The following is a 24,401-nucleotide window of genomic DNA, read 5'->3' as shown; positions in this document are numbered from 1 at the left end:
TCCTCACCGCTGGCCTCCAGTGACCTTCCTCCTGTGCCACCGGCACTCCACCAGGCCTCTAGATGGGGTTGATCTTCATCACAGACCGCATTAAAGATCAGTTCCAAGCCTATCAAGACCTCGGGCCATCCGCCTGTGTTCCCCAGCTCCGCACCTGTCCAGTCCCCGGGCTGTCCGCCGGAGTTCCCCAGCTCCGTGCCTGTCCTGACAAATGACTCAATACACTCTTTGGACTCTGGAAATCATGCCATTATAATTTTGTTGGACTATGTAGTAAGCATTCAGGGTAAGGCCTTAAAGTGCTCCATAGATCAGTTTCAGTTATGATAATTTACCATCCTCTTTTTGTCCTACTCTGTGGTAGAAAGTAACATTTTCTCAAGCACTGTACAATTTTAAGATACTTGTACTTTACTTGAGTATTTCCATTTTATGATACTTTATACTTCTACTCCACTATATTTCAGAGGGAAATATGGTACTTTTTAATGCACTACAATTATTTGACAGCTGGAGTTACTGGTTACTTTTCAGATTAAGATTTTACATAAAAAAAACACATACGCTTATAAATACAATGCATCATTAAAGATTAAACCAATATTTTCAAAACTTTCTGGCTTGTGACTCCTTACAGTGTCTAGTTGCCATCCTTGTCATGGTTCAGATGTCTATGAGTTGTTAGAAGTTCCACCAAAGACATTTCCCCTCTAAACTTCTCACATGGTTTCATTTCAATAACTGTTTTAGGCCCCGAAGAGGTAAAATCATCTAATAGTTCACCAAAAAATCAGAATATTAGAGAGAAGTCCAAAAAATTAATACAAGTTTTTGTTGCAGAAGTTTGTTTTTATTTCTTTCCTCTCCCATTAGTCATCTCCAGACTCAGATTTATCTTGAGACCCTTTGGAGGGGCCGACCCATAGGTTGGGAACCACTGGTCTAAACTAGCCAACTGTATATAAAGTAGTTAAAGCGATCTCCATGTCGAGCAGCTAAATATTGCTTACACATTGATGCATCAAATATATCAGTCACAGCCATTTTTCTGCAGAATGAGTCTGTGGAGGTGGGCATGGAGAGCATCAGCTGCAGAGGGAGAGGTGGGGAAGGGGCTCAGGTGAGCAGCATCAGGGAGAGGTAATTGTCACAGCGGAAACCGATGACTAATTATCCTCTCCCCAAATACTCAGTAGCATGCTGGACCTGGGAGAAGGAAAAACTCACACACGCACCAAGCAGGGACATACAGTTGCTGTCGCTGCTCTCAGGGGAAGCACAGACAGCGGCACTCTTCCGGCGGCTACGCGTTGTAGCTTCCCCGACATCAAGAGGGCGATACTGTATCGACTGGGATTGTCCAGTTAGGATCACTGCCGCCAGTTCCGGGGCCTGAGCCTGGGGAATGCCGAATGCCCTTTTGTCTTTGCCCAACAAATAAGGGATGCGGCGATGAGATGGCTCCAGCCAGGGGAAGCCACAGGAGAGAAGAAATAAAAAGAGAGAGAAAAATATCTCTGGACACATGGGTCACATGGGTGGAAGGCAGGTGCGAGCCCAGGTAGACAAGACGGCCGCGATTGCCACCTGCCCAAAATCCAAGTCGAAAAAAGAGGTGAGGGGGTTCTTGGGGCTGGCTGGCTATTACCGGAGGTTCATTCCCAACTTTGCAGAGCTGACCAGTCCCTTGACCGATCTCACCCGAAAAGGTGCCTCAGATCCGGTCCAGTGGACGGTGCACTGCCAACTGGCGTTCGAGAGGGTAAAACAAGCCCTCTGTGGGGAGCCGCTTCTCCACACACCTAACTTTTCTCTCACTTTTGTTCTGCAGTCTGACGCATCGAACAGGGGAGTGGGGGCCGTTTTGTCCCAGCAGGTGCCAGGGATCGACCGCCCAGTGGTTTACATCAGCCGGAAGCTGTCAGAGAGGGAGGCCAGGTACAGTACCATTGAAAAGGAGTGCCTGGCCATCTGGTGGGCAGTCGAGGCTCTGCGGTACAACCTGCTGGGGCGCCCATTCACCCTCTGTTCAGACCATGCTCCTCTCCAGTGGCTCCACCGCAAGAAGGATACCAACGCCCAGATCACCCGGTGGCATCTGGTTTTACAGCCGTTTAATTTCAAGGTGATCCATAGGCCGGGAGCGCAGTATGTTTTTTTTGGAACACAACTTCCCTTTTTAATAATATACTGATGACACCTACAGCTTTAAAATCAGTTGAAGAGCATGGTCTTCAGCTTACTTTAAATTGTCTTGAGGATGTTAAATTGTTTGATTTGATTTAGGCCTTTGTATTCCCTGTGGAGGCCATCGATGAAAGCCCGCCATCCTTTCCGGTCTTGTGTTAAATGGATGGCCAAAAATATTCTCTTCATCTTACAGTCAAACAAAGTCTCTAGTGATGTAGCCAATTGTCTTGGGCCTCTGTTCTTGAATGTCCGTACATAGGTAAGAAGTAATTTCTAATTCTGCTTTCAAATTTGACAAATTAAACTTGGTAGTAGGAGCATTTTCCATGTCTTACATGCTTCCCTCTTAACTTCCCTCTCTCCCCTGCAGCAGGGAAGAGAGGGAAGTTAGTTAATATTATAAAGAGTATGGTCTAGATCTGCTCTATAGGAAAAGTGCAATGAGATAACTTCTGTTATCAATTGGCGCTATATAAATACAATTGAATTGAATTGCAGCAGCAAGGCTCTTCACTGGACAAGGTAAAACTACGACTAGTGTTATGTTGTCCATCCCATTATAAATTAACAAATGAACACTGAAAAAATTCGGACTGTTGAAATATTTGTATGAGAATTATTTGTGCTTTGAGTAATATTGTATTTGGATTTGGGAACTTCTGAAATACCTGTAGGCATTTATCTAAATTAGGACTACATTTCCCGTAAACCCAAATATTTCCTACCCCTATTTCCCCCTGTTTGGGCTTGTTGAAGCAGATAAACTAACAAGTCATCCAAACTAAACAGCAAAATATGTAATTTGTCATTGCCCTCCAAAACGAAACATATGTGTGTTTTCTGACCTATTACCCCTATCAGCAGGATGATATCAATTAAAGTGCCTTCCAAAACTTGAAAAAACATTTTTGATCTGCCACTGTTATGGTTAAAGGAACAGTTCACCCCAAAATCAAAAATACATATTTTGGCACTCGACTTGTGGTGCTCAAAGTGCCAAAAAAAACTACACTTGAAAAACTCAACAGCAATGTCTCTTTCCAGAAATCATGACCCGGTTACTCAAGATCATCCACAGACCTTGTTGTGAGCAGTTTCATGTAGGAACTAAAGGTAGAAAGAAAATAGTACTGATATAGTGGGCTAACCTGTGTGTTCAACAAGCCTTCATTCCTCATAGGGGTGGGCAGATCGATAACAGAATATTGACAGTACATGTCAACAGGATCAATAACATAAAAGGTCAGTGTCTCTCGTCTACATTACCCATTTCTGTTTCATCAGAGTAGAACTGTCTGTGCAAACAACGTTCTGTTGTTGTGAACACATCTTAGTGCATCTACTCTTTGCTGCTGTTGTCGTGTTGTGTGCATTCAAACAATATACGCGTCACGCAGCACGCCGTGGCATGCACCCTGACTAATTTAATCAACACATAATTGCAGTGATGGCTGAACGAAAGATGATCATTGTTTGGAGCTATTTCATGGATGTGAATGAAAACGTCGCGAACTGCAATGTGTGTATCAAACCCGGGTCACACCAGTGGCAGGTAGAAATTCTACCACTCAGCTAACCTTACAATTATTGCTAACCTTTGGCAAATGATTTAGTGGTCATGAAAATGTATTCAGATTTAGCCTATTGATGATGCCACTTTTAGTAATAAAATGCATCGGTATCAACATCGGCAATTCTGGCCCTGTATTACTTGGTATTGGATCAAAACCAGATTTTGCAGTATCGCAGACCCTTAATTCCTCAATGTAGTTTTAATGAAAAGGTTTGTGTCATTGTGTATGTATTTTCAACATTTCACCTTAAGAGATTAACAACAATAAAGCAAATGTATCAAATATGAATACAAGTAAGTATTGTTCTTGTAGCTACAGTTTGATACTGCTTATAAACGCCACTGTCATCCTAAAAATTTTAAAAACATGTGAATAAGCACTGGCTGAAATGTTTTTTCATGCAATCAACATGCCGAGTGATGTAATTTTGTTTGTGTATGTACATTTTGGGCTGAACAGTGAAGTAATTAAAACATAGCACGTGTGCTGGGAAAACCCAGTTCCAGTATTAAAGGTGGGGTATGCGTATAAGTATTCTAATCCAATGCAAGTCATTTTGTCAAATTCAGCAAATATCTCCTCAAGGTCCACTAGCTGTCTTTTCTGTGTGTGCGCTGAAAAAAAACTCCTGGCTCTGTAAATACTAAACAAACAACACTATTCCAGCCAATCCAGCCATGATTTGTGTGGCAGGTAACATTAAATGACTTGCCCATGGACATTCAGCTTTCTTTCTAGTTTGCCAAGATATGTTGTTGTTGTGATGTTAGCTATAGTAGCAGGAGACTTATGAATACCGCTGTCTGGTGCTGGTTTGCTGGCTCTGGGAAACCGTCTCATCCTCTCTGGCTGTTAGCTTCGCAGCACCAACTGTAGGGACAGTTTGCAAACCCGCAACCTAGCTAACGTTAGTTATATTACTTGCTGTGTCATTGTTCGCGCTGTATCATATTTGTCATTGTATTGGATTTCTCCAGAATCGCATACCCCACCTTTAAATAAAGGCTGAAATTTGAGTGACAGAGGGGAGTGGGAAGGAGAAGAGGCTACTGAAGGTCATGCTGCTGGTTAGCTTGTCCACCTGTTGACACTATGGAGGCCAGATCCTGCACTACTGAAAATAGAGACACTGCCTGGCTCACAGCTGGACCAACCTGACACTGTGTGCATGAGAGAGTCTGCATGTGTGTTTGAAGTAGGTGACACATTGCTCCTGAAAAAGAACTGATGGTGGGAAAACTCTTAACACCTGTCAGTCACGTTGGATAAACATGTGGTCACACATTCACACCTTGAATATATGATGCCAGGTTTCAACTGGATTTAGATACAATTTGGATGCGTTTGGAGGTGTGTTATGGGCCAAAGCCAACTGACAGTGGCTTTGGTGCTGTCTAGTTTTTAACAATAAATTAGACAGCAGCATCTAGTGTTCTTATGCCCGTAAACCTGGGAAGCTCCACCTGGACTGATGCAATGCCTTAATCGAGCAGGAACACCAATGAGAAAAGAGTCAATAATGCCATGGGCACATGCTAATAGAGGACAAAGCCAAGGGAGCCAAAACCGGTCTGCGGGTGCCATTACCACACTGGTGAAGTAATTACAGTGCTCTAGTTAGCCAAAAGTACAGTCATTGGCATGCACAAGCTGTTTGGGCAGTTTCCCAAGCTTCTTGGCTTGTAGACTTTCACTACATTCAAAACAAAGCAGATAGCGCTGAGGTCATGGTTCGGGCCATGGAGGCACTGTACAGTGATTGAGTATTCAGATTGTCAGTTAGCCACATTTAGAGGCATTGCTTTGATATGAAACTGCTGCAAAATAAAAATTATTGAATGAATGGCAAAATATAGTAATCAGAATTTCTGAATATAGGTTAAAAGCAAGTTAGAGAAACGTTTTAATCCTCAGACTGACTTGGAAGATATGAAATGTGTGGATTATTGTATCACAATGAGTGATGCATCACTTAGTTACAGTGACTGCATTGCATACTGTTAATGTCTCAGGACTATGAGAATATTACGTCATCTGAATGAACCACTTCTTTTTGTTTCTATGCCTGTCATCAAACCTACAGTGGGCTCTCTTTGGTTCAAAGTTGACATGTTGCATGTTTGTATTTGGTGGGTTTAGGTTTAGATTGGCCGTGCAGTTACCAGTAACATAAAGTCATGTAACACAAACTCCCTTGGACCCTGTTAGGCTCTGCCCTACCTTCTGAATAATATTAGGCTACTTCACAGCATGCTTCATCACCTTATTATTATTATTATTATTATTATTATTATTATATTTCTTGATGAGACTTAACTGAGAAAACCATAGAGGTATGATTTTAACAGCTGGACATCAGTATGTCCTGTTGAAGCCAAAAATTGTTGATAATCCTCTCAAAGTCTTTAGTGCTCAGAATCAGATCCAAACACAGTCTGTGACCTCATCTCACATAAGAATCACCAAAGTCTGTTTTTTATAATCCAACACAACGGGACTACCTCCATAAAGAGGCAACATCTGTCTCTTCATACCTTGAGTTTGGTTACCTGTGGTTAGTTTGGATGGTTAGTCCCAGTGACATGACCCCAATACCTCCCTGTCTCTCTGGCCATTCAGACAAGGTCCTTCTGATTTATAATCCCTGCTGCTCCTTCCTTAATCTGATCTCTGATGGATTAACAGCACACAGGCTAACAGCAGATGCCTTCACTAGTCTACAGCATGTTCTGCTAAACACCAATTTATCAAGGTGATATTGGTCTTTGATTAACACTCAGATGTGGTCCATTTAGTGTTATCGACAGATAGAAAAAATGACTGTTCCATCATGCCATCCCAGGGGAAACTTAATAATAAAGTAACATTTACAGTATTATCACCTCTAACTTGTCTTCTCCCAGCCAAATAACCACAAGTGTCTTGAATTCAGTCATTTTTAACAGTCATTAATAAGTTGACTTCATGTGCCAAAATGGAATTTTTTAAACACAAACAATATAGAAATATGCATATTCCCTTTTTTCCAAGAGCTATACGAAAAGATTGGTGTCCATGCCATCTCACATGTTTTTGGCCTCTTATTGTTATTATAATGCTAATGTGTCAGCAAATGTTTGCCTTTTTACACATCCAGCAGGCACAGAGCAACATTATCATTCATTTGGAGTTGTGTTTGATGCCACCTGATTAATGTAAGTCTAAAATTCACACTCCTTTTAGCTCTGGTTTGGTCTTGATCCTCCAAGTCCTGAGATAGTTATCTGGATCTTTAGCTGCTAAATGCTCCTCTGAATCTTTCTCTGTTAGCGAGTTGTGGTTAGCCTAGCTTAGCATAAAGACTGGAGGCAGGGGGAAAAAGCTAGCCAGCTGTAAAGTTGGCACCAAGAAATAGTTCCATCACTGACCTCCCCCTAAAACCATAAACTTAATTTTTACATTTCTGTTTGTGTACGGATTAAACAAACAGATACAACATGTTCATTAGTGAGCTTTAGAGGTGGGTGTATGTTTGAACTCTGGACAGAATCAGGGTAGCTGTTCCCCCTGGTTCCAGTCTTTATGCTAAGCTAGGCTAACCACGTCCTGACTCTAGCTCTGTATTGAACACACAGACATGAGATTGATATCTCTGAACATCTCACTCACAGAAAGAAAGCAAATAAGCATATTGTTAAGGTATTCCTTTAACTAGAACAAAATCCTGGATTATGATACTAAATCTCTAAAGCAAATATTAATTTATTTCTGTATTAAAGAGTAAGTCACTAGTGTACTTTATATGAAGATAACAGCAGTCTGATTTCAGGTGCTGATAGGTGTGAAAATGAGCTCTCTATTTCATTAGTGTCTTCCCTCCCCTGCTCTGCCACGTGTGCTGAAATGTTGCTGGGAGTTGCTGAGTGGGACGGTAAGGGCATAGGGTGACTGGCTAACATTAATTACACCCAAATACATGCAATTTCAATGTCAGCTTGTCAGTTTTAAAGATTTTAATTTCTGTGTTTTAAATGTGAGAGGATGAGAATGAGACGAGATGTCATGTAGTGACTATATAGGCTCCTCAATTGCTATTTGCGTGTGTGTCCATCTGTGAGTAAAAGTACTTGTTAGTTAAAGCCAGACCCCTGCTGGGAGGCTACAAGCAGCGTACAGCTTAAAGGAATTAAAAGATTATAGATCAAAAGACCCCCGTTGCTCATTTTAGCTCCTGTAACAACAAGTTACCTCTGGGTAACGGACTTATCTCTCTCTGTACATAGTAATCTCTCTGATCTGACAAGAGTATCTACCGCTTGAAAGCCCTCAGCTTCAAATAGATGCTCTACATTAGTGTGGCAGAGGCAAATGCAATCAGTAACAGTGATACAAGTCTACTCACCAGGTGTGTGCTGTGTGTATCCTCGAGTAGGTGATAGCAGTGTGTGTGGAAGGTAGAGCTCACTCTCGCAGCGTATCCAACATTACTGAGCCCGATGTTGTGTCGGGAGATTGTGTAGGCTGACAGAGATTCAGACTGACTGGGAAGACTCCCTCCCTCTCTCTCTCTTTATCTGCTCCCTGTGAGTCTGTCACAGAGACCAACCATGTGCCTGAAATACCTCTGCCAAACAATTGCTACACAAATGTGCTAACACACACACACACACACACACACACACACACACAGTACAGGTATATGCTGCATATATTTCCATCCATTTCTCATGTAGACACTTACTTACCACCTTACAGGATAAGACGGGTGTTATTCTATCTTTTTGTTATTGTCTACAAGTCCCATTCAAAGACCAAGACTACTGCCACATTCACATCATATGACAACTCAAGATCAGAATCAGAATCAGAAATACTTTATTGATCCCCGAAGGGAAACTCTTTGTTACAGCAGCTCCCCTTTACGTCAGTGCACACGGGAGAACACAGGAGAACAAGATGACTTGTGAGGGTTGAAAATACTGTGCATTGACAATATAACACTATATCCATTAAACTTAGGTTCAAATACCTTGAAGTTTGTTTGGTCCTTCTATATTATTCAGCACCAAGTTGGTTGCTTTTAGACAAATCAGAGATTCCCAGTAATTACGACATGAATTTTGACAGAAAGCCTTTTTACATTGATTGATTGATTTATTTATTTGAGTGTCCTGCACCTTATGGTGCCCAGCCCATATGGGCTTACAAGACACTGTACAACAACAACAACAACCAGGAAAACCACATGATCAGTCACAACACATAGTTCCACAATTTCAAAAAGAAAGAGAAAAACATGTCAAATAAGGTCATATTATAATGGATATAGTGGTCTCTGTCTTAGTTTCAATGCATTTTCTATAAATCTTGCTAAGGCAAAAATTTCTTTATTTAATAGCCAACATATTAACCTCAAACAACCAAAACAAATCAACTGCATTTTTTCATACAAATGATTCCCCAAATCGCTGTACATGGGACAATGGAACACACAATGAAATTCATCCTCAACAACACCAAGAACACAAACTGCTCTTCAGGAATGCCTTTATTTTTTCCTACCTCAAATGCCAGGGGCAAGGTACTTGTTCTTAACTGAGCATACAGGGACCTCTACCCTCTCTGTAAATTAAATTTTTTGTAAGACTCTAGTAATCCTCTTTGAGTTGAACATACTTTGGCTTATTCCAGATCTCATCCTTCCATTGTTCCTTATGGATCTTTAGTAGTTTTTCTTTAACTATATTTATGTTACACTGCTAATTATTGCTCAAAATAAAATGTAAATCAAAAAAGAGAAAATCTTGCAGAGACCTCTCTTGACCAAGGGTAACTTGCTCTGTCCCAGTTAAAAATCTTTTTGGTTAGTCTTTCCTCTGGCAACTGGACCAGGCGGTTCCACAGCCAAACTATTTCCCGACCTGGCAGAGCTCTACGATCTGGTTCAGTTTCGGTTGTTGGAAGGTGCTATAGAAATAAAGTTTGATTGATTGATTGATTGATTGATTTACAAGACATGAGACCCATCCCATGTCCCCTTCAATGGCCCACTTATTTATGCACCCCAAGAAAGCACCTCATCGCTCGACTCTGTATAGCATTACTTTCAGGGGCATCATTAAAAGTCAATATTCCTGCAGCCTAAAATAAAATTGAGCCAACCATTTAATCATAAAGTTTTGAAAATGTTGAAAAACCGAGGTCAGGACACAGTTTCATTGTATTCATTACAGACCCTAACGTTTTTCCTGCTGGCCCTGACAGTGCTTTTCTTCCCTCTGAAAAGCACATAATGTCATTAAAGACAAAACCAAGATATTTATAAGAACTAGTGTACTTTAAAGGCATTGACGGAACTGAAATGTATGTTTGCTCTGCTGCTCACATTGCTTCCTAAAATGTATAATCTGTTTATTCATTGTTAGTAATAGCAAGTTTCCATTTACTACACTATAAAATCATAATATCCAGTATTTTTTCATAAATTAATCTTGTTCTCTGCAATCAACACAATGTCATCAGCATATAACAGAATACTAAGTATACCAATACTAATAAGTTCATATTATCAATTGGTATACCTAAATCGGCCTGCTTGATTTCCTGAGCTAAGTCATTTACATAGAGGGTAAATAAAGTGGGGAGAACACATCTCCTCCTCCTTCATCCCAAATGGAGAACGAAACCAACCAGTCCTGCAATCATTTAACTGTAAACATACAAAAACGGCCTTTATACAAGGTTTTGATAGCATTGAAAATTTACCATCAAAACCAGAGCAAATTAACTTATACTCCAAAAGATCTCTATTGAGCCAATCAATCTTGAAGCTTTTGAAGATTTAAGGATGGGTTTGATTCTGGATTTGTTCCACACAGATGAAATAATACCATTTTGAAAGCACGTTTGTCATAGATATGTAAAATATTCAATATATTAGGGGCTTTAAGGACCTCATTAGAGATGTCCTCCACACCCACAGCTTTATTTCATTTAGCTTTATCTATCTATCTTACTCCTCCAGTGTAATCTGACTATTTAGTAAATGGTTTGCTGTATTACTCATCCCATTTTCAAGATCACGTTTTAATGTACAGGTTTAATTTAAAAATAAGTTGGAAACATTCTATTACAGTAGCTATGACAAGAGTGCTACATGTCTGTGATCATTCCCTTGTTGACTCACTCCATACATAATAAACACTCAATATTTCACTTTATAGGGAGCAGCAAATTGAGATTTTGGACACTTATGAATCATCATTATTTTGCATCATCACTGACAGTCGAAGTATTAGTACTGTAACTTTTGCATCTATAAAATGCAACATATTGCATTGTGGGATTGTTAGCAGAAAGTAGTGTGCATGCCAGAAGCACTGCTTTCTCATTCCCCTGTGGGAGTTTTTGAAGGCACTATATAGAACATAAATGTTGCAATGAATTCAGACACTCAGATAAAATGGTGGACAGTGATGCAATACAGTACTATATGAAATACGCTACACTATATAGTAAATAGGGATGGTTTTTAGACACAGCACAAGACCAACAGTGTGTTAGTTCTTTTAATACTTTCTGATGTAAATCTTTAAAAACAGCTTTGATATTCAAAATTTCACTGAACTCCAAGATGGCGCCCGTTAAAACCTAACATGGCAGCGGCGGATGGCCGTCCACCATTGAGTCTGGTTCTGTCCAAGGTGTCTGCCCTCTTAAAGGAAATTTTTCCTTGCCACTGTTGCCAAATGCTTGCTCATGGTGGGATTTGTTGGGTCTCTGTAATTAATATTATAAAGAGTACGGTCTAGACCTGCTCTATAGGAAAAGCGCAATGAGATAACTTCTGTTATGAATTGGCGCTATATAAATAAAATTGAATTGAATTGAATTCATTTGAATGAAAGCGGATACACCTAAAAAGTTCTCTCTCTTCCTGGTTTGCTATTGCGTTGTCCGACCCACTGCACAATGGCATAAAAATCTCTCCCCCTGGACCCACCACTAATATACAGTATATCAGACTTTGGATACACACACAATACTTGTTAGAAGAATACATTCATTGTTGGTTTTCATAGAATTAGTTGACAAGAAGAAAAATACAGAATATCACCAGCCTTATCATTTACTGTAATACATGTCACCATAACCTCTGTTTGTAATTGTACAGGACGAATCTTTCCATAGAAGCCAAGTTTATCTGGTAATAAGTAATATAAATCTGTTTCCAGTGAGCCATAAATTCTCCAAAGAGCATAGCCAGGAGTTGTCTGGTGGTTATCATGCACATGCACAACACATACAAAATGGTGACCCATTCGTAAAAACATTTCTCCATAGCCCTACTAGTAGTCAAAAACTGGGTACCTTTAAGTTAGCTATTGTCCTTACTGTGTCTCTTTTTTTAACAGCTGTGTGGCAAAAATTGTGTTTTTAGGATGCCAGAGCCCCATCATTTTTGGTAATGAAAATAAAAATAGACCAACAGGTATCAGTATATAACCATGTTTTGTTTTTTAAAGACTATAAAAGTACAGTTTGGTCTGCAGCACATGGGGGAATCACTATCTGAAAATGTGTGTGTGTGTGTTCAGCTGTCCATGCCCATGATGGACGTGCACAGACATCAGTGCTGACGTACAATTAGTGCACCACTCCTCTCCATATTTAGCTTCAAAGAGTGTGAGCAGTGAAGTATGGATGGGCATATATCTTTCTGTCTGCATGGCATTCTCTGTGACTCAACTCCAGTTATCCTGGACCAACAATACAGCTGAAACACTCCAATGTAAGAACTATGTAAGGCACATTCACTGTGAGCTATCCGGTTGTCACATGGCCATACATGTTAATGCAGAAGCCAAAAAATGGTGCTTTATTCTTGAGTTCCTTTTGAAACACTGCTCTACCTAAAAGCTTTAATTGGAGAGGTTGCTGTTGCCATAGCAACATTACCCGCTCCAAATTTATACATGGTTGGTAGACAGAAAAGAGAGAAGGAATGCCTACCATAGATCTGCTTTTCAGGCAGTATGTTTTCAGAATGGCAGAATGACTGTATGTTTAATGTTATTTACTGTCACTGTTAAAAACGGTTTAGTTTGTCCATTTGGGGTTTTCTGGTGTAAGGTTGATTGCATCATTTATACAATCAACTAAGATGGGGTCCCACAAATATCTTATTACCTTTTTTTATCTGAGAACAGAACCTTTTGGTGTATATTGGACAGTGGGTCAGGTAAGTTGAGTTTGAAAAGTAGAAATCTTAGACCAAATGCTTGATGGCTCAGGACGTGGTCAGACTGACCTGTAAAATCCTATCTTATAGTATTATAAACCTCTGTGCAATTTTTTGGCATCTGATAAGCCTTCAATCTCATGGATCTATTACTCAAACTGGATAGATCATTCATCCATCTATCATCTCATCAGTAACAAACAACATGCCCCCCACCAACGCAGCCCCTTGTGTTGTTTTAATGCAGGGATGTTTTCATTCTGAACATCCGCTTATACCAGAATCAGACTACACAATATTTAAGTGTGACATCACACTGTGTGATTCATTTGGTTTAATGCACCAAACCTGGATGGATGATGTCAAATGGTTACAGGTTCACTGAAGCAGCATCCTCGTCGCTGCTTGGATTCTTTGAGAGCTCCCTCAAACAGCAGAGCATTTCCTCCAAATCTAACTGTATAGCCATGTGTATAACCATGGCCGATTCCTTGATGTAAGTGTCTCTGACAGAATTGTGTAAAGTTGCCACAGAAGAGTGCTCTGTGCTCATATTGGTCAAAAGGTGAAGGAGTGAGTGAGAGGGCGAGGAGATTTAAACCCTCCCTGCTATCTATTGTCATACGGAATGTAAGATCATTGGTGAATAAACTAGATGAACTTTCGGCCCTTAACGGCACAACCTGAATATCGTGAATGCAGCATCTTATGTTTAATACATAATTACTGGTTTGAGTGGACAGAGGGAAACTGAATGGTAAGAGCAAAGGAGGAGGATTTGACATTTTTATCACCTCGAGATGGTGTTACCCTGGACATGTTACCGTGAAATCCAGGATGTGTTGTTCTGATATTGAACTCTTAGCAGTGGGAATGTGGCCATACTATCTGCTGAGGGAATTCTCACATGCGGCCCGTGACAACATCCACTCGACTGTTGCAGGACTTTGGACACAAGATATATGCCCATCCATACTTCACTGCTTAAACAAAGAGCTACCCTACCCTATCATCATGGAACACATCATAGATGTTGTAAAACTTGGCGAGAGAAGATGCTGCATTGTCTTCTACAATGACAAACTACATGCCCCACGTCTGTCGGGTCATGCCATTATGGGGCAGATATTGTGAGTCTGATCCCAGCATTACTGGAACTGATTGACCCTCTCAAATGCTGTGTAGGATTACTGTAACTTGTTAAAATACTACATAAAATAACTCTCAAACTTTTTAATATTTCTATAATTTCTGTGTACAAGCAGGCTCTAAAAGTGTTTGATAGAAAACCCACTACACACCACCACTGCAATATTCTCAGTAAATATGACATTATTAATTGGAAAAACCATATAAAATACCTGCTTGGTGTTTAATATTTTTTAATGGCAAATCTCCCCCACCACTTAGTGCTTTTATCAAGCAGAAAAGTTCAAACACCAAGGCTACTAGGTCTGTTCTTAGAGGGGACTGTATAATTTCTTACAGGACCAACTCTTTCAGCCAATCCTGCCTTTCTGCGCTTCTCAAATGTGGAATACCTTACCAACTGAGACATATCTCAGTTGGTAATGTCATAACATTGTTCCACTTATCACACCTTCACACACAAAGTCTTAAGACCTGGCTTCTAAAAAAGTCAGACATGTATACACTCCGAATGCACAAAAAAAAAGCATTATATATGCTGTCAGCAGTGATGGAAGAAGCACTCTGAACTTTTATTTAAGTACCATCACAACAATGTAAAAATATTCCATTACAAATAAAAGTCCTAAATTTAAAGTAAAAGTACAGAAGTATTATCAGCAAACTGTACTTAAAGTATTTAAGTAAAAGCACTCATTTTGCAGTAAAATGTCCTTTGTGACTGACATATTATTACAATATTAACAATCTAATCTATTAGATTGTTAATATTGATGCATCAGTTTGTAAGCAGAATTATACATTACTCCTGCTACTTCATATACAGTTAGCTAGTTAAGTCCAAAGGATCAAAAGATATATCTGAGTGGTCGTGACATGATTAATAGGAGAGGAAATAAGAAAAAAAGTCTGCTTCACAAATTTGGATGAATTTTTTTCTTCTAATATTTGCTTTTTTTGATGAAATATTGAAGAGTTTTACCTCTTTGGACCCACTTTGTTGTAAGTAATCAAAAGGGTTGGGACCGCTGGTTTAATCATGTTTTCTTCTATGTAAAAACTGAATCTGAATCTGAAACGTAACTAGTAATTATAATTGTTAAATAAATTTAGTCGAGTAAAAAGTTAATTATTTCCCTCTGTAAAGTAGTGAATTTGAAGTATAAAGTAAAATAGATAGTCAAGTACTTGAAGTAAAGTACCTTGAAATTCTACTTAATACAGTACTTGAATAAATGTACTTAGTTACTTCCCACCATTGGCTATCAGATATCTTTATTATTATTTTGTTGATCAGCTGCTAACTTATCCCATGTCATATGTAGGGCTCCCCCCTAATAGACAACTAAACCGTTAGTCGATGAGAAGAGTCTTAAGCCAGAGATATACTTGCTTTTTAACCATGTGTTCACGTAGACAACTGGCTGCGTCGTGAACGGAATTGTTCACATACTTGCCTATGTACTGTGCATATTACTGGAGGATTACAGTAGAGTGTTTGCGTATGTGCATCTTGCAGACGTGTTGCGTTAATTTCTGGGGATGTGCCCAATCGATGCTCCAAACAGACATAGAATACGCGAGGCAGCCAAATTGCGTAAGCAGTGTCGTAGTTGCTTGACACTTTATTGATTTTAGAACATCTTGCCAAAGGACTGCAGTTGAAAATTAGCCATCTGACTAACACTGACACATTTGCAGAGATGTTGATTAATGTGTGTTGCCCGTATAAATAAAGAAACTAACTGAAATTAAGTTTCCATAATTTTGTTTGTTCATTTGTAGACTTCCATAATGGGACATAAAATTGGGATTTCATGTATTGATCTTGGAAACAGCAGTTGGTGATACAATCTCACCACAAGGTCCACTCAGTAGCTGTTAGCTAGCTTTCATGTTATGGTATACTGGAGCTGGACCGAAAAGCAGGACTAGGACAGTGGAAGTGAAGTAGTGTGTTCCGTTTATTTATAGGAAACACAATGAGAAACCAGGAGTGTGGAGGTAATGCTGGAAGCCGGTAGACAGGAGGCCGACAGCGGACCAACACGAAGCTGGGGAGAGCAGGCAGGCTGTGGCAGGAACAGCGGTCTGAGGGGAAGCAGATGAGAGCTGTGGAGAGGTCCTCCTGGAAAGCCGGAGGGCAACTTGGAGGCAGGTGACACGAGCGAACCTGGGCACTGGGAGTCAAAGAGTTAGTCAGGCGTTCTGATAACATGCAGGTAATATCTCTAAGTAGTCACGAGGCGAGGAGCTATACCACTAAGGTAAACTGACGATCTGGCGAAGACTGGTGAAAAGAGCTGGGTAGATATACTGTCAGATGTGATTGTGGATGGAGAGCAGGTGAGTAGCAGCAGATGGGTAGCAGGTGTGTCACTTGCTGATTGGCAGTTCCCTGGGCCGCGCCCCACAGCACACACACACATACACACAGGAGGAGAGCCAACAAGGGACAAACAGACAGAAACACTAGGAATGGTACAGCTGTACCATGACATTTCATGTGTGTCACATGATCTTTCTCAGGAGATGTTGTCCAGTTGTCATGGAATTGTAGATTTCCATTCCTCTAGGACCACTCATCTATGTTGGCTTAAAAATTGGGATTAAAAGCTTGATATGATTAAAATGATCTTCTAAACATGATCAACACAACCCAATATAAAGACACCAACAGAGCACCAGTAATGCAAAGAGCTAAGTAACCCTGCTTCACTCATTCATAGCAGTCATTTTCATCATTAGCCTCGTTCTCACCAGCACTACTCTAGTGCCGTTAGGCCGGCAATCCCATTTCCATGGCAACCACTGAAGTGGAGTGTTTTAGCTGCTCCAGTCTAAAGATAGAGCCCTTATGAACACACCAGTTGGGCAGCCAGTGGCACACACAGAGATACGGCTTGAAAGACAAAAAGCCTGTTTTTTTTCACTCCTGTATGATCATCACCATGAGCTGTATGGCAGATGAGTTATTTCAGGCAGGTGTCCAAATTATGATTTACATGATGATTCATGATCTACCTCTAGTCATTACCTCACTCTTCTAAATCCAAAATATAACACATAGCAAACTGAGCCACAGAGTAACTGTAATCATAAAACCTTAATACACCAAAACAACCACAATGGAGCACAGTCATAAATAATCAGGGAAAGTTTCAAATTTAGCATGAATCTGAAATTCATGTGACATGGCTTGCTAGACCACAGAGGAGGAGGACTGGAGGCTTGATAGAGGCCTAGTAGCATTTTTTTTTAGCAAATCTTTGCTGAGGAAAAAACTTTAATTGTAATTACATAAATATATAAGTTTGACCCTTGATTATAGTGTTGCCTTCAAAAGAACATTTAAGAAATGTATAAAATGATCTGAGCTGCATAAATCTTTCATACTGAACTGTTAACAGTTAAACAGGGTTTGCGGCAGTTTTAAGTTAAACCTCAGTTAAACCAGGTCTGCAGCAGGTTTAATTTAAACCTGAACATGATTTCTACAGGACACAGCAACCAGCTTTAAACTCGACTTAAACCTTAAACCACAGCTAAGCTAATGACAGAGCAACAGCCCCAACAGTCTCAAATGTATATACCATTTTATCATTTATGTAGTTCATTTATTTACCTGTAACAACACTTGTCGAGTAATTTTACTTTTAAGTGAAAGTACTTTAATTTTTTAAATGTTAAATGTTTAGTATTCTTTCCACACCTAATAATTGAAGCCATTTTTATTATTTAGCTATTAACAGCTGACATAATTAGTATCATAATTTATTTAAGGCTAGTGCAATGCCTGTTTGGGGCGTGGACGTTTGGAGCATGTGCCCATTCAGGAATGGAAGAACTTTACCTGTTTTGGCTATGTTGTGAGGCTTCCCAAGAAGACCCCAAGAAGATTGTTCTAAAAGGCAGGAAGTAAAGCTCCCCACAGCTATTGGTGTACTGGCAAGAGTTTAGTATGTAAACTGTATGGATTTACGGTGATTCAAATTTGAGCGCTCTCTTTTGAATGTTAATTATCAGTGGGTATTTGCCTAATTCTGCTCTACATACATTTGTTGGTGTTTTTCAGTGTAAAATGTATCTGACCCAATGGGTACAGCGATGGACCCCATACCTCGCAATGATATAGCGCAATGGGCTGGATGACACTATCAAATATTTTAAGCCAAATTTTAATTGGCTTAAAATTTTCTCTTAATTGCATTTAAAGCTCTTTGAGCTTTTACTTTTAGTGCATTCACTGCCATGTTGAAACTCCCTGATGCTGTCATGGTTATACCAAGGTAGGTTCTCTGTTCTCTCTCTCTCTCTCTCTCTCTCTCTCTCTCTCTCTCTCTCTCTCTCTCTCTCTCAACCCCGGCCGCGCACCCTGAGTCTGGTTCTGCCCGAGGTTTCTGCCTCTTAAAGGAAGTTTTTCCTTGCCACTGTTGCCAAGTGCTTGCTCATGGTGGGATTTGTTGATGAATGACTTCTGTTATGAATGGCGTTATATAAATAAAATTGAATTGAATCTTGAGCTGTAGCCATAAAATGTGAAATAATTTCTGTAGCTTTGAAACTATTTTTTAACTTATTATGAATTTATGGTATTGTAATGCAGGACAACCTAATAATGTTGTTATTTACAATGTTTTCACCGCATTTCACCATGTGTTTGTCAGATGAACAGTTTAATCATCATATTATCATGTTAATTATCAACATTCACACATAATTTCTTTGTAAGTTGAAATATTTGAAATCAATGAATGCCTGTATTTACTTCTCCATACTATTGGTAGGCAGGAATGATAGCCAAGTTAGTTGCAAGGGGTACTCAAAACACATGGTGTTGCTGCCAAACAGGAGGGAAAGCCCGATCTCTGCAGCAATTGGTGTATTGGCATGAGTTTCATTTGTAAACTGTAGGATTAGCCACAAAATAAAGCAGGACGACACAGGCAGATGAACCTCATCTCAGTAAAATGAGAGTCCATCACCAATGTCTTTTGCTTTTAGTGTCTAAAATGTAAAACCTGCATTACATGTGGTTTTTGGTCTATGGTCTGGATATGATCAATCTGTCTTTATTAACAGGCTATGTACCACAATCCTTTAAAGTAGCTGTAATTAAACTGCTTCTTAAAAAGCCCAGTCTTGATCCATTGGTTTTAGCTAACTATAGACCTATATCTAACTTTCCCTTTCTCTCTAAGATCCTTGAGAAAGCAGACGCCAATCAGTTGTGTGACTTTCTAAATAATAATTCATTTGAGGATTTTCAGTGAGGATTTAGAGTGCATCATAGCACAGAGACTGCACTGGTGAAAATTACAAATGACCTTCTAATTGCATCAGAAAATGGACTTGTCTCTGTACTTATCTTAATAGATCTTAGTGCTGCGTTCGACACCATTGACCATCACATCATATTACAGAGACTGGAACATGTAATTGGCATTACAGGAACCGCACTAAGCTGGTTTAAATCCTATCTATCAGATCGATCTCAGTTTGTACATGTTAATGGTAAGACCTCCGTGCAAGACAAAGTTAGTCAGTTAGTTAGAGTTCCACAAGGTTCTGTGCTTGGACCGATTCTATTCTACTTATATTTGATTCATCTAGGCAATATTATTAGGAAACACTCCATACACTTTCATTGTTATGCGGATGATACCCAATTATATTTATTGATCAAGCCAGATGAAACTAACCAGCTAAACTTCAAGCTTGCCTTAAGGACATAAAGACCTGCAATTTTCTGATGTTAAACTCAGACAAAACTGAAGTTATTGTACTTGGTCCCAAACACCTCCGAGACACATTATCCAAAGATATAGTTACTCTAGATGGCATTTCCCTGGCCTCCAGCACCACCGTAAGGAACTTCTGAGTTATCTTTGATCAGGATTTATCCTTTAACTCCCACATGAAACAAACTTCAAGCACTGCCTTCTTTCATCTAAGCAACGTTAGAAAAATCAGGCACATCCTGTCTCAAAATGATGCCAAAAAACTAGTCCATGTTACTTCTAGGTTGGACTATTGCAATTCCTTATTATCAGGCTGCCCAAATGAGTCCCTTAAAACTCTCCAGTTGATCCAGAATGCTGCAGCACATGTGCTGGTTTCTTAGCCTGGCTTAGCTTCTCTGCACTGGCTACCTGTAAAATCCATATCTTAAAGATCTCATAATACCATATTACCTGACTAGAACACTGCACTCCTAGGATGCAGGGTTACTTGTGGTTCCTAGAGTCTCCGAAAGTAGAATGGGAGCCAGAGCCTTCAGTTATGACGCTCCTTTCCTGTGGAATCAGATCCCAATTTGGGTTCGGGAGGCAGACACCATCTCCACATTTAAGAATAGGCTTAAGACTTTCCTCTTTGATAAAGCTTATAGTTAGGGCTGACTTGGGTGAGCCCTGAACCATCCCTTAGTTATGCTGCTATAGGCCAAGACTGCCGGGAGACTTCCCATGATGCAGTGAGCTCCTCTCTCCCTCTCCATCTGTATGCATTTTTATCCCATTACTGCATGTTACTAACTTGACATCTTATCTCTCCCGTATTTTTGTGCTTTCTCGTTTCTCTCCTCGCTTTCAGCAGGTATTTCTACTTCTGCAGCTGCAGAGACTGGATTCCCCATGTTCCTGCTCGACAACTGCTACTACAGTTGTTGTTATTGGCTCTGTTACTAATACTGTCATTATTATTCCTATAGCTGTCATTCCTATTATTAATAATTTATTAATATTAACACTACAATTACATTACTACTGTTTTAAAAATTCTAGGTGGTATTTGTATTATGCCTCCCCCCCTTTCATTCTGTGACAAATATGCAAAAATATAGGAAAGTGGGAAGTCGCAAATGCATTTTCATTGCACTGTAGCCATTTAAACACACCTGATATGCGGTCTTATATACTTATTTGTATATACTGTATTTGCATTTAAAAAATACACTTATCCAATGTGTTTGTCTGTTGGAAGCTAACATTATGCATGGGATGGCAGTAGGGGTGAGTGAACAACTCTGATGTAAAGGCACAGTTTAGACAGAATACAGCGCGTGTATACAATTTATCTTGTAGTTCATCTTCAAAAAACAACAGTGTTTTGGATAACGATGGGTGTCCTCAGTACGAACACTGCAGCAGAGCAACTGTTCTTCAGTTCTGGAGACAGAACATTACCACCAGCACAGCAGAACACTTTGCATTTCACTTAAATGTCCAACACATACACCCAACATCTGTTTTTACAAAAACAGTTACACAGCGATGTTGGTCAGTAAATTACATTTTGATGTCATTATTTTCATACAGGAAGAAAACTGTAAGATGCTTTGAAGTTAAGCCAGTTAAAAGGCCAGTGTGTACAATTTAGGGGGTTCTATTTGCAGAATATGGCAGAAATGGAATGTAATATTCATAAGTATGTTTTCATTAGTGTATAATCACCTGAAAATAATTGTTTTTTCCAAATACCTTAGAATAAGCTCTTTATATCTACAGAGGGAGTAGTCCCCTTCCATTAAGTCCGCCATGTTTCTGCAGTAGCCCAGAACAGACAAACCAAATACTGGCTCTAGATAGGGCCTTCACGAGTTTCGCGGCCACCATATAAAATAATAAAAATTTATAGAGCACTTAGCAAAACAAAGTACCAAGTGCTTCACAACAAGAGAAATAAAATACCATGTGAATGATGAAATAAATGAAATACATAAAATTGTTACGGACAGAACTGGCCGGAGACACAAGGAAGGGTATGATATAGTTTATTGAAGCACAAGTACGTCGATAGTGAATGGAAGGAAGTATACTGTCCTTTGAATGGATGTGGCAGAGTTCTGGAGTCGAGTGGCGGAGCACAGAGGAGCCGGTCCACACGGGCCAGGAGACTGGAGTGATACACACGGAAGACGAGAGACACACGGGACCAGGAGCTGGAGTGCCACACACGGAGAACAGGAGCACGAAGGAGCCAGAGAAGAGGTACTGGGTACTGGTGGTAGTCTGCTCAGGAAAAGGGAGTCCTAGGCGTTTAATGATTCAGGGGAACTAGCGTTCTATCGGGGAGTAGAGTGACTGAAGTGCAGGTGTGTGATAGGTGACAGGTGCATGGAATCAGTGCTCAGGTGAGGGAGTGCATAGTGAAGGGGAGTGGCTGGAGAGAACATGACAGACTGTGACAAAAATACACAAAAGCAAAAAAATAAACAGCCAGTTCAGGTATCAAATCAGGATATGCTTTTCGATAAAAATGTGTTTTGAGAAGAGACTTAAACGATGACACTGACTCAGACAACCTCATTTCTTCGGGCAAATTGTTCCAGAGCCTCTGGGCCCTGATAGCAAAAGCTCTGTCCCCCTTAGTTTTCATCCTGGACTCAGAAACAGACAAAAGAGGGTTCATAAGGGATTACAAGGTCTAAAATATAGTCTCCTACACACTTGAAAGGGCGAGCTGTATTCAGTTGGTTTCAAATTCACTGCTAGATGCCAATAAATCCTATGCTGAGATGAATGATCAGAACCGAGGGGGTTGAACTAGGCAAACGGAAACCAGGAGGAGGCAGCAAGGAAGTCAACCACAGCCAAATACCTACACAGAGTAAGACAGGTCCTGAAAAGTCAGCTGAATGGGAAGAACAAGATCCAAGCCATCAACACATAAACCTTGCCTGTCATCAGATACCCCGCTGGTATAATTAACTGGCCAAAGGAGGAGATAAAAGCCACTGATATCAAGACAAGGAAGCTCCTCACAACGCATGAAGGGTTTCACCACAAATCCAGAACCCTGAGACTGTACACTAACGAGGGAGGAACGAGGGAGGCTGAGGACTTGTAAGTGTCAGAACCACTGTCCAGGATGAAACAACAAAGATCCAGGAGTACATCAGGAAGATGACCCCCAATGATGAACGGCTAAGTGAATACCTCAGGCAGCAGAAACCTGAGGATGATCAGGAGGAGGAGGATGAACCATCATAGAGAGACAAGCCCCGGCACAGCATGTACCACCGAAATTCTACCAGTGTCTGGAAAAGGCTGGACTAAAGGACAGCACATAAGTGCTAATCATGGCAGCACAAGAACAGGAACTCAGTACAAGATCAGTAGCAGGGTGTAAGATGCAGGCAGGAACAGTGTACATGGAACGCCATAGCTGGCATAGTATACAGGAGTATCTGCCATGAGTATGGGCTGGAAGTCCCAAGGTCAAAATGGAAGACACCTCCTAAGGTAGTTGAGAAAGACTGAGCTGAGACTTGGCTGCCTTTTGGACTTACGGACTTATGGACTTAATCCTGCCTGCCTGCCTGCCTGCTACTTGTTTTTGCATGCCTACCTGCCTGCCTACCAACCTGTGTACCTGTCTACCAGTCTGCCTACCTGTATCTATCAGTAAGCTCTTAATAAACCACTCATTTGGATCCTTTCCCTGTTCCCTGCTTGCCAATGCCATGACATACAGAGATTCCTTAATTTATAGTTAGACTAGTGCATTGCCGTTCGGGGCGTGCCCATTCAAAGCACATGCCCGTTCAGGCCAAGAACTGTACCTGTGATGTCTTGGCTATGTAGTGAGGTTTTTCAAGATATGTTCTAAATGCTGCTCTGTGCTGTACTGTTGCAGTGCGTAACCATCGTCCTCGCTTCTCACAGCAGTAGATTTTATGTTTTTCAGTTTCATTCCCTCAGGGTGAATATCAGGTATTGTACAGTCCGTGCCATCTGTGCACATATGATGTACTGTGATGCGCTATTGCTTCGCCTGGCTACAATCACTGCTGCCATGATTACTGGAAAGGCTGGGTGTGACACCCTTTATTAATGCAAAACCTGCATTACATGTGGTTTGTGGTCAATGTCACGCTATTTTGATACTGAACTGTAGCCATAAAATATGAAATAACTTCAGTTTCGTCAAAAATGTGTTGCTTATTTTTTGATTTATTTTAACTTTCTGTATTATGGTATTGTAATGCAGGACAACCTAATGTTGTTAGTTAGTTACAATATTTATGTGTTTGTCAGATGCCTGTATTTACATTTATCCATACTATTGGTAGATAGGAATGATAGCAAAGTTATTTGCAAGGTGTACACACACGTTTGTAGTTTGTTAGCATACACCCACCTGAACTCTCTTCTCCTGGCTTTGCCATGTAATCTGTCGGAGGAGAAACATGCAGCAGAACCGAGGTTTAGCACCAACGGCTGTTGTACAAGGCCTGCCAGCTAACTTCACATGCTAACAGGAGC

At 40.3% G+C, this 24,401-nt stretch overlaps 1 protein-coding gene and 1 long non-coding RNA gene across 4 annotated transcripts in view; both read right to left on the bottom strand.

Moving 5' to 3' along the window:
- Window positions 1-8,310, bottom strand: part of palmdb (palmdelphin b) — a 75,412-nt gene extending 67,102 nt beyond the window's left edge. For all 3 annotated transcript variants that reach the window (XM_044177084.1, XM_044177086.1, XM_044177087.1), the window contains exon 1: window positions 8,146-8,310. The gene's annotated coding sequence lies outside the window, so the exon portion shown is untranslated. The remainder of the gene's footprint in view (window positions 1-8,145) is intronic.
- A 13,581-nt stretch (window positions 8,311-21,891) lies between these two features.
- Window positions 21,892-22,466, bottom strand: LOC122867006. Its single transcript, XR_006375844.1, has 2 exons — window positions 22,430-22,466; window positions 21,892-22,315 (listed from the first exon to the last, which is right to left on the bottom strand). It is a non-coding gene; the product is annotated as an uncharacterized LOC122867006 (long non-coding RNA).
- Between the last annotated feature and the right edge of the window lie 1,935 nt (window positions 22,467-24,401).

Source organism: Siniperca chuatsi, linkage group LG19 (genome assembly GCF_020085105.1).
Source record: "Siniperca chuatsi isolate FFG_IHB_CAS linkage group LG19, ASM2008510v1, whole genome shotgun sequence".
NCBI classification, from domain to species: Eukaryota; Metazoa; Chordata; class Actinopteri; order Centrarchiformes; family Sinipercidae; genus Siniperca; species Siniperca chuatsi.
The sequence above is the reverse complement of the archived record's forward strand: the minus strand, read 5'-3'. Positions and strand labels throughout refer to the sequence as shown.